Consider the following 7,951-nt stretch of genomic DNA (forward strand, 5'->3'; position numbering starts at 1 on the left):
GTACAATTACAATAGGGTTTCAGCACTTCGTGCTTGAACCCCTAATAAAAATCAGTACAATTACAATAGGGTTTCAGCACTTCGTGCTTGAACCCCTAATAATTAAAGCTGCAAGCAGCATTTAGCGGGGTTCAAGCATTTAGGGTCTTTAAGCACATAAGGCAGTTTAGTGAGTTGTCTGAGTTTTTGTTTAGGATTTACAGGCTTTTGAGTGTTTTTTGCCATACCCATTTTCTAAATGATCCTGTTATGGCTACCCAATGGGTAAAGTTAAAGTTTTTTATATAATTAATAATCTAAAGCTTCCAGAGAATTGTACTGCACTGGTATATTTCCGATCGGGCGAAAAACCTAGGACTAGTTCGCAAAAGTAGGTTTTTAACATAATCGCAAGTATTTAATGAACAAATTGATTGACAGCAGTAGTTCTTGAGGCAAAGTTGTTCTGTATGAGGAGATCTATCAAATGATATGCATCACGTGATTACATAGCCGTAAAACCTGTTAGCGTCAACTAGTGGCTGATTTTTCAAAATTCTTACAGACCTCTAGGGCCACGAGTCGAACATGCCCACCGAGTTTCGTTCTGATCGGCCTCCGTTAAGAGCAAACTAACAGCTTTGAATTAAAATGGTGAGGTATCCTGTTGTAAACATCAACCATGCCTGTTGACAGTTCTCTTTTGTGGGAAAGGAATGAAAAGTTCTCAAATCCGCAGCACAGCCTCAGACATAACATATATATACATGATCTGCCATTTTCACTATTGTCCTTGCTTGCTTCTTCACAATACCTGCAGATCTTCTGCTGATTCGGCTGTGCAGGTCCACATTAACACTGCCTGGCCTAGAACATGGACTGGAAAATGCAAATTTGGGGGGTATAAATACTAGCAATTATGTGAAGTGTCAGTGCAAATGAAGTGATAAACACTGACAAAATATGATTGTGTTATAATAGTTATTGTAATATAAGTGTGTTCCATGTTAACTCAATAATGCATGCTTACACACACACACACACACACACACACACACACACACACACACACACACACACACACACACACACACACATATACAAATATGTTTTCAATGTCTTTAGGATGTGTTATTGTGAAAAAAATATTTTAATGGTCTAACCATTTCATATATTTCAATGTGATCTATATTATCAGTCAAAAAAAATAATAGCTTTAACCATTTGTTTGTTGGCCAAAGCTGAAAGCTGATAAAAAGATTAATACTATATCTAATACTGCTGCTCCCTCTAGTTGACAACAGTGGAATTACAGCCTCCATCTTACAGTTGAAGTGTTTGAATGAATGAATGGGAATTTGGTTTTTCACTTATATCTCGGGAATGCCCAGGGCAAATTACACCACATTTGAATCGAAGCTAGCAGAGAACGGGCCCTTTCCAACGAGCTCTCACACAAGGTTCGGGGTGGTTTGGGTCGGGAGTTGCGGTCGTTCAAAGTCGGGGGTCCGCGGGCTTGCGATGCGCGGGGGGGCGCGCTCCCGAGGCCCGCGATGACACGTTTCGATCAAGAGCGTGGAGAGGACCTTACCATCAAAATTTGAGCACGAAACGACTTTCCGTTTTCAAGTTATGAGTGAATTTGTACTGGGGGGGCGTGGCCTAAATGCCGTTTTACTTTCGTTTTCATGTTAAATGTTAAAATAATGATTTTATAAAGTCTAAATATGAATTATATAACAATATTACGGAGTAGTATGATGAAATGACAGCAGGGGGCAGTAAAATACCACTTATTGGCTTAATATGTCATGGTATTCATTTTAAGGCTACGTATTGAAGTGACCCTATTATAGCCATCCAAATGAAGAAGTTATACTTTTTCTGATAATTATTTATCTAGAGAGTCCAGAGAATTGCACTGCACTGGTTTTGAACATTATTATATGAACATTATATGTTCATAGATGGAAAACACTATTTACAGCCAATACAGGCAATTTACCATAGGAAATATATGGTTTTAAAGCCTTTTAACAGTTATAGCGCCACCTATGGTCCGATCTCCATAAAATGTTGCATGTTTGTTAATGATGTTATGTCACATATGCTCATCAATTTTTGTGAAGTTCTGAGTTTTCGTTTAGGATTTATAGGCTTTTTAGTGCATTTTGCCACGCCCATTTTCTTTAGGACCCTATTATACCCATGCGAAAAATGCAAAAGTTCAACTTTTTTTTGATAATTATTGATCTAAAGAGTCCATAGAATTGTCCTAGACTCGTTTGGTTCTGATCGGGCGAAAAACCTAGGACTAGTTCGCAAAAGTAGGTTTTTAACATAATTACAAATATTTAATGAACGTTTTGATTGACAGCAATGGTTCTTGAGGCAAAGTTGTTCAGCATGAGCAGATCTATCAAATGATATGCATTTTGTGACGATAAGTGTAACACCACGTGGTTACAGAGCCATAAAACTCGTTAGCGCCAACTAGTGGCCGATTTCTTTCAAAATTCTTACAGACCTCTAGGGCCATGAGTCGAACATGCCCATCGAGTTTCGTTCCGATCGGCCTCCGTTAACCTTGTCTAATAGGTGCTCAAATTCATTGGCCGATGGCGGCCATGTTTTTCGAGATACACCAATGTCCTCATAGACATACATGGCACCTTGGACCAAGACACTGCATACCAATTTTCAAGTCAATCGGACTAACGGTCAGGTGGTTATAGTCTGTTTTATGTTTTTTTCATGTTATAGCGCCACCATGTGGCAAATCGCCTCGATTTTTTTACTGTGACCTCAGATTGATCTCTTACACGTGTGTACTGAGTCTGGTGAAGATACCTCATTTACTTCTGGAGTTATAGCCGTTTTAGTAAAATAGGCTCCTCCCACAACGTTAATTTTGCGCCCCCTAGCGACCGTGAATCGAAATTTCAACTTTTTTTTAATAATTATTGATAGTCAGACTCCAGAGAACAATTCTACACTGGTTTGGTTCCGATCGGGCGAAAAACCTAGGACTAGTTCGCAAAAGTAGTTTTCTGACAAAATTCAAAATGGCGGAAAAATTTGCATACCGGAAATGAAATCGGAGATATACGTTTTTTTCTTCAGGAGTCCAGCTTTCCATTGATATAAGACACTTGAGTCTACGACATATGGTCTAGGAGTTATGACCAGTTTCGCGCTTTTGGTCGCTATAGCGCCACCTATGGGCCAATCGGGGTCATACTCTCTGAACCTCTCCTCGATTTTTGTACTACCATCTGGCAAAGTTTCAAGGTTCCAGCTCTTACGGTTTGGGCTGCACGATGCGTTTTACGGCGGAAGAAAAATAATAATAAAAATCAGCACAATTACAATAGGGTTTCAGCACTTCGTGCTTGAACCCCTAATAATAATAATTAAAGCTGCAAGCAGCATTTATCGGGGTTCAAGCAGTTAAGGCCTTTAAGGCATTTAAGCACAAAAGCATCAAAAGTTATTAAGATTTATTTAGCAAGCATGTAACCACTGACATAATAGATGGAAAAGACCATTTACAGCCAATACAGGCAGTTTACCATGGGAAATATATGGTTTTAAAGCTTTTTAACAGTTATAGCACCACCTATGGTCCGATCTCCATACATTTTTTTCTTTGACCTCAAATTGAACCCATACACATGTGTACTGAGTTTGGTGAAGATATCTCATTTACTTCTTGAGTTATAGCCATTTTAGTAAAAAATAGGCTCCTCCCACAACAATTTACCACATTCTAGTATTATTTACTATGATTCTAGCATGATTTACCATAATTTACCATGATATACACCACATTCTAGTATTATTTATTATGATTTACCATGTTTTTAGCGTGATTTACCATGATTTACCACATTGCTAGCAATTATGTGAAATATCAGTACAAATTAAGTGATAAACTCTGACAAAATATGATTGTGCTACAATGGTAATTGTTATATAAGTGATTTTTTAGTGTCTAATGAATGCAAAAGCATATGTGAGTAGACTTCATTAATGAGTAGAATGGCCACCAGAGGGCAGTAGAAGACCACTTATTGGCTCACTTTCACTTTAAACTTCTTGATTTTCACAATTTTTCTGCACTAAAGCAAACCAGTTTTTCCATTTTAACTCCATAATGCATGCTTACACACACACACACACACACACACACACACACACACACACACAAAGAAAAATGTTGTTGTTTTTTCAATGCTATTGGGACATGTCATTATGAAAATATATTTGAATGGTCTATAAACATTTCACAAAGTCTTTGTAAACTATTAATCAGATTATTCAAAATTTATTCAGAAACCTAAGACTACATTTCAACTATATGATGTGATCAAAACTGTTTACTGCAAGTCTCCTTCAGGAATCACATTTCTAAATGTGACACAATTGTCAGTAGTAATACTTCAATAGATGAATTCTGACTATATGTGATTGTAAATGTTAAAAGAGTGATTTTATAAAGTCTAAATATGAATTGACAAAATTACTATTTTTTAACAGCAGGGGGCAGTAAAATACCACTTATTGGCTTAATATGCCATTACATTCATATCATTTTCCCCTTTTTAACTGTTGTAGAGGCAAACTTTGTCTGATCTGTCTGAAATTTCTCATGCTTGTTCAGAGTGATATTTCACATGTTCTGACTTGTTTTTAAGAAGATCTGAGCATCTTAAAAGATATAAGCTTTCGGGGACACTTGGTCAAGGCCACATTTTGAAGGGACCCTATTATAGCCATCCAAATGAAGTAGTTCAACTTTTTCTGATAATTACTGATCTAGAGAGTCCAGAGAATTGTACTGCACTAATTTTGAACATTATTATATGAAAATTATATGATCATAGATGGAAAAGACAATTTACAGCCAATACAGGCAATTTACCATAGGAAATATATGGTTTTAAAGTTTTTTAACAGTTATAGCGCAACCTATGGTCCGATCTCCACAAAATTTTGCATGGTTATTAATGATGTTATGTCACATATGCTCACCAATTTTTGTGAAGTTCTGAGTTTTTATATATGATTTATAGGCTTTTTAGTGCATTTTGCCACGTCCATTTTCTTTATGACCAAATATACCCATGCGCAAAATGCAAAAGTTAAACTTTTTTTTGATAATTATTGATCTAGAGAGTCCATAGAATTGTCCTAGACTGGTCTGGTTCCGATCGGGCGAAAAACCAGGGACTAGTTCGCAAAAGTAGGTTTTTAACATGTTCGTGAATATTTAATGAACGGTCTGATTGACAGCAATGGTTCTTGAGGCAAAGTTGTTCAGCATGAGGAGATCTATCAAATGATATGCATTTTGTGACAATAAATGTAACACCACGTGATTACAGAGCCTTAAAACTCGTTAGCGCCAACTAGTGGCCGATTTCTTTCAAAATTCTTACGGACCTCTAGGGGCTTGAGCCGAACATGCCCACCGAGTTTCGCTCCGATCGGACTTCGTTAACGGTGCTCAAACCTCATTGGCCAATGGCGGCCATGTTTTTCGAGATACGCCAAAATCCTCTTAGACTTACGTGGCCCCTTGGGCCAAGACACTGCATACCAAATTTCAAGTAATTCGGAAAAACGGTCAGGTGTCTATACGTTTATTTTATTTTATAGCGCCACCATGTGGCCAATCGACGCAATTTTTTTACTGTGACCTCAGATTGACCTCTTACACATGTGTACCAAGTTTGGTGAAGTTTACTTAATTACTTCTTGAGTTATAGCCATTTTAGTAAAATAGGCTCCTCCCACAACGTTAATTTGGCACCCCCTAGCGACCATGAATCGAAATTTCAACTTCTTTTCGATAATTATTGATCTTCAGACTCCAGAGAACAATTCTGCACTAGTTTGGTTCCGATCGGGCGAAAAACCAGGGACTAGTTCGCAAAAGTAGGTTTTTGACAAAATTCAAAATGGCGAAAAATCTATCATGGCGGAAATGAAATCGGAGATATACGTTTTTTTCTTCAGGAGCGCTGGATTTCAATGATATAAGACACTTGAAGCTACGCCTTACGGTCTGGGAGTTCTGAGCAGTTTCGCGCTATTGATTGCTATAGCGCCACCTATGGGCCGATTGGGCTGAGTCCGTGTATCTGAGTAGCGAGCAATAGTACTACCATCTGGCAAAGTTTCAAGTCTCTAGGTCTTACGGTTTGGGCTGCACGATGCGTTTTATGGCGGAAAAATAATAATAATAAAAATCAGGACAATTACAATAGGGTTTCAGCACTTCGTGCTTGAACCCCTAAAAATCAGTACAATTACAATAGGGTTTCAGCACTTCGTGCTTGAACCCCTAATTAAAGCTGCAAGCAGCATTTATCGGGGTTCAAGCATTTAAGGCCTTTAAGCACATAAGCATTTAAGACATTAAGTTTTATTTAGCAAGCATGTAACCACTGACATAATAGATGGAAAAGACCATTTACAGCCAAAACAGGCAGTTTACCATGGGAAATATATGTTTTTTAAGCTTTTTAACGGTCCGATCTCCATAATTGTTTTTACTTTGACCTCAAATTGAACCCATACACATGTGTACAGAGTTTGGTGAAGATATCTCATTTACTTCTTGAGTTATAGCCATTTTAGTCAAAATAGGCTCCTCCCACAACAATTTACCACATTCTAGTATTATTTACTATGATTCTAGCATGATTTACCATGGTTTACCATGATATACTACATTCTAGTATGATTTACCATTGTGTACTGTGATTCTAGCTTGGTTAACCATAATTTACCATAATTTATCATGATTTATCATAGTTTACCCATGATTGACCCTGTTCTAGCATAGTTTACCCTGATTTACCATGTTCTAGCATGATTTACCATGATATTCCATATTCTAACATGATTTACCATAGTTTATCATGATTTATCATGGTTTACCATGATTTACCCTGTTCTAGCATAGTTTACCATGATTTACCATGTTCTAGCATGATGTACCATGATATACCATGTTCTAGAATGATGTACCAGGATTCTAGTATTATTTATTATGATTTACCATGTTTTTAGCGTTATTTACCATGATTTACCACATTGCTAGCAATTATGTGAAGTATCAATGCCCTTCTGGCTGGACTTCCAGCATGTGCAATCAAACCCCTACAGATGATCCAGAATGCTGCAGCTCGTCTTGTCTTCAACGAGCCAAAAAGGGCCCACGTCACTCCTCTGTTCATCTCTCTACACTGGCTACCTCTCGCTGCTCGCATCAAGTTCAAGGCATTGACGCATGCTTACAGATCCATCACAGGCTCAGCTCCCTCCTACTTTCACTCACTACTACGAGTCTACATCCCTACCAGACACCTACGATCGGTCAACGAGCGATGTCTCGTGGTTCCATCACAGAAAGCCACTAAATCACTTTCCAGAACATTCTCATTCACAGTTCCATGCTGGTGGAACGCTCTCCCCACCCTCATCCGGAATGCAGAATCCCTGACAACATTCAAAAGACAGCTAAAAACCCATCTCTTCCGTGAGCACTTAACCTCATAAAAAAAAAAAGAAAAAAAAAAGATGTGCTTCCCTTTGAAACATCACTTATCAGGCTTATGCTACTCTGAATAATACCTGAACTTCGTATTTTGAGCACTTCTTGTGTTGTTGTTGTTTTTTGCCTCTTTATGATGACTCGCTTAAATTAGTCCTAATTTGTAAGTCGCTTTGGATAAAAGCGTCTGCTAAATGACTAAATGTAAATGTAAATTTATCAGTACAAATGAAGTGGTACATTTCATTTGATTGTGCTAAAATGATTGTGCTACAATAGTAATTGTTATATAAGTGATTTTTTTGTGTCTTATTGTTAAATAAGTGATTTTTTGTGTCTAATGAATGCAAAAGCATATGTGAGTAGACTTCATTAATAAGTAGAATGGCCAGCAGAGGGCAGTAGAAG

The 7,951-nt window shown here is 37.7% G+C and overlaps 1 long non-coding RNA gene across 1 annotated transcript; it reads left to right on the forward strand.

Moving 5' to 3' along the window:
• The first annotated feature begins 2,187 nt into the window (after positions 1-2,187).
• On the forward strand, positions 2,188-7,587 carry LOC309493356. Its single transcript, XR_014203862.1, has 2 exons — positions 2,188-3,354; positions 6,289-7,587. It is a non-coding gene; the product is annotated as an uncharacterized lncRNA (long non-coding RNA).
• Positions 7,588-7,951: the final 364 nt, after the last annotated feature.

Source organism: Leuciscus leuciscus, assembly GCF_965113295.1.
Source record: "Leuciscus leuciscus genome assembly, chromosome: 2".
Lineage (NCBI taxonomy): Eukaryota > Metazoa > Chordata > Actinopteri > Cypriniformes > Leuciscidae > Leuciscus > Leuciscus leuciscus.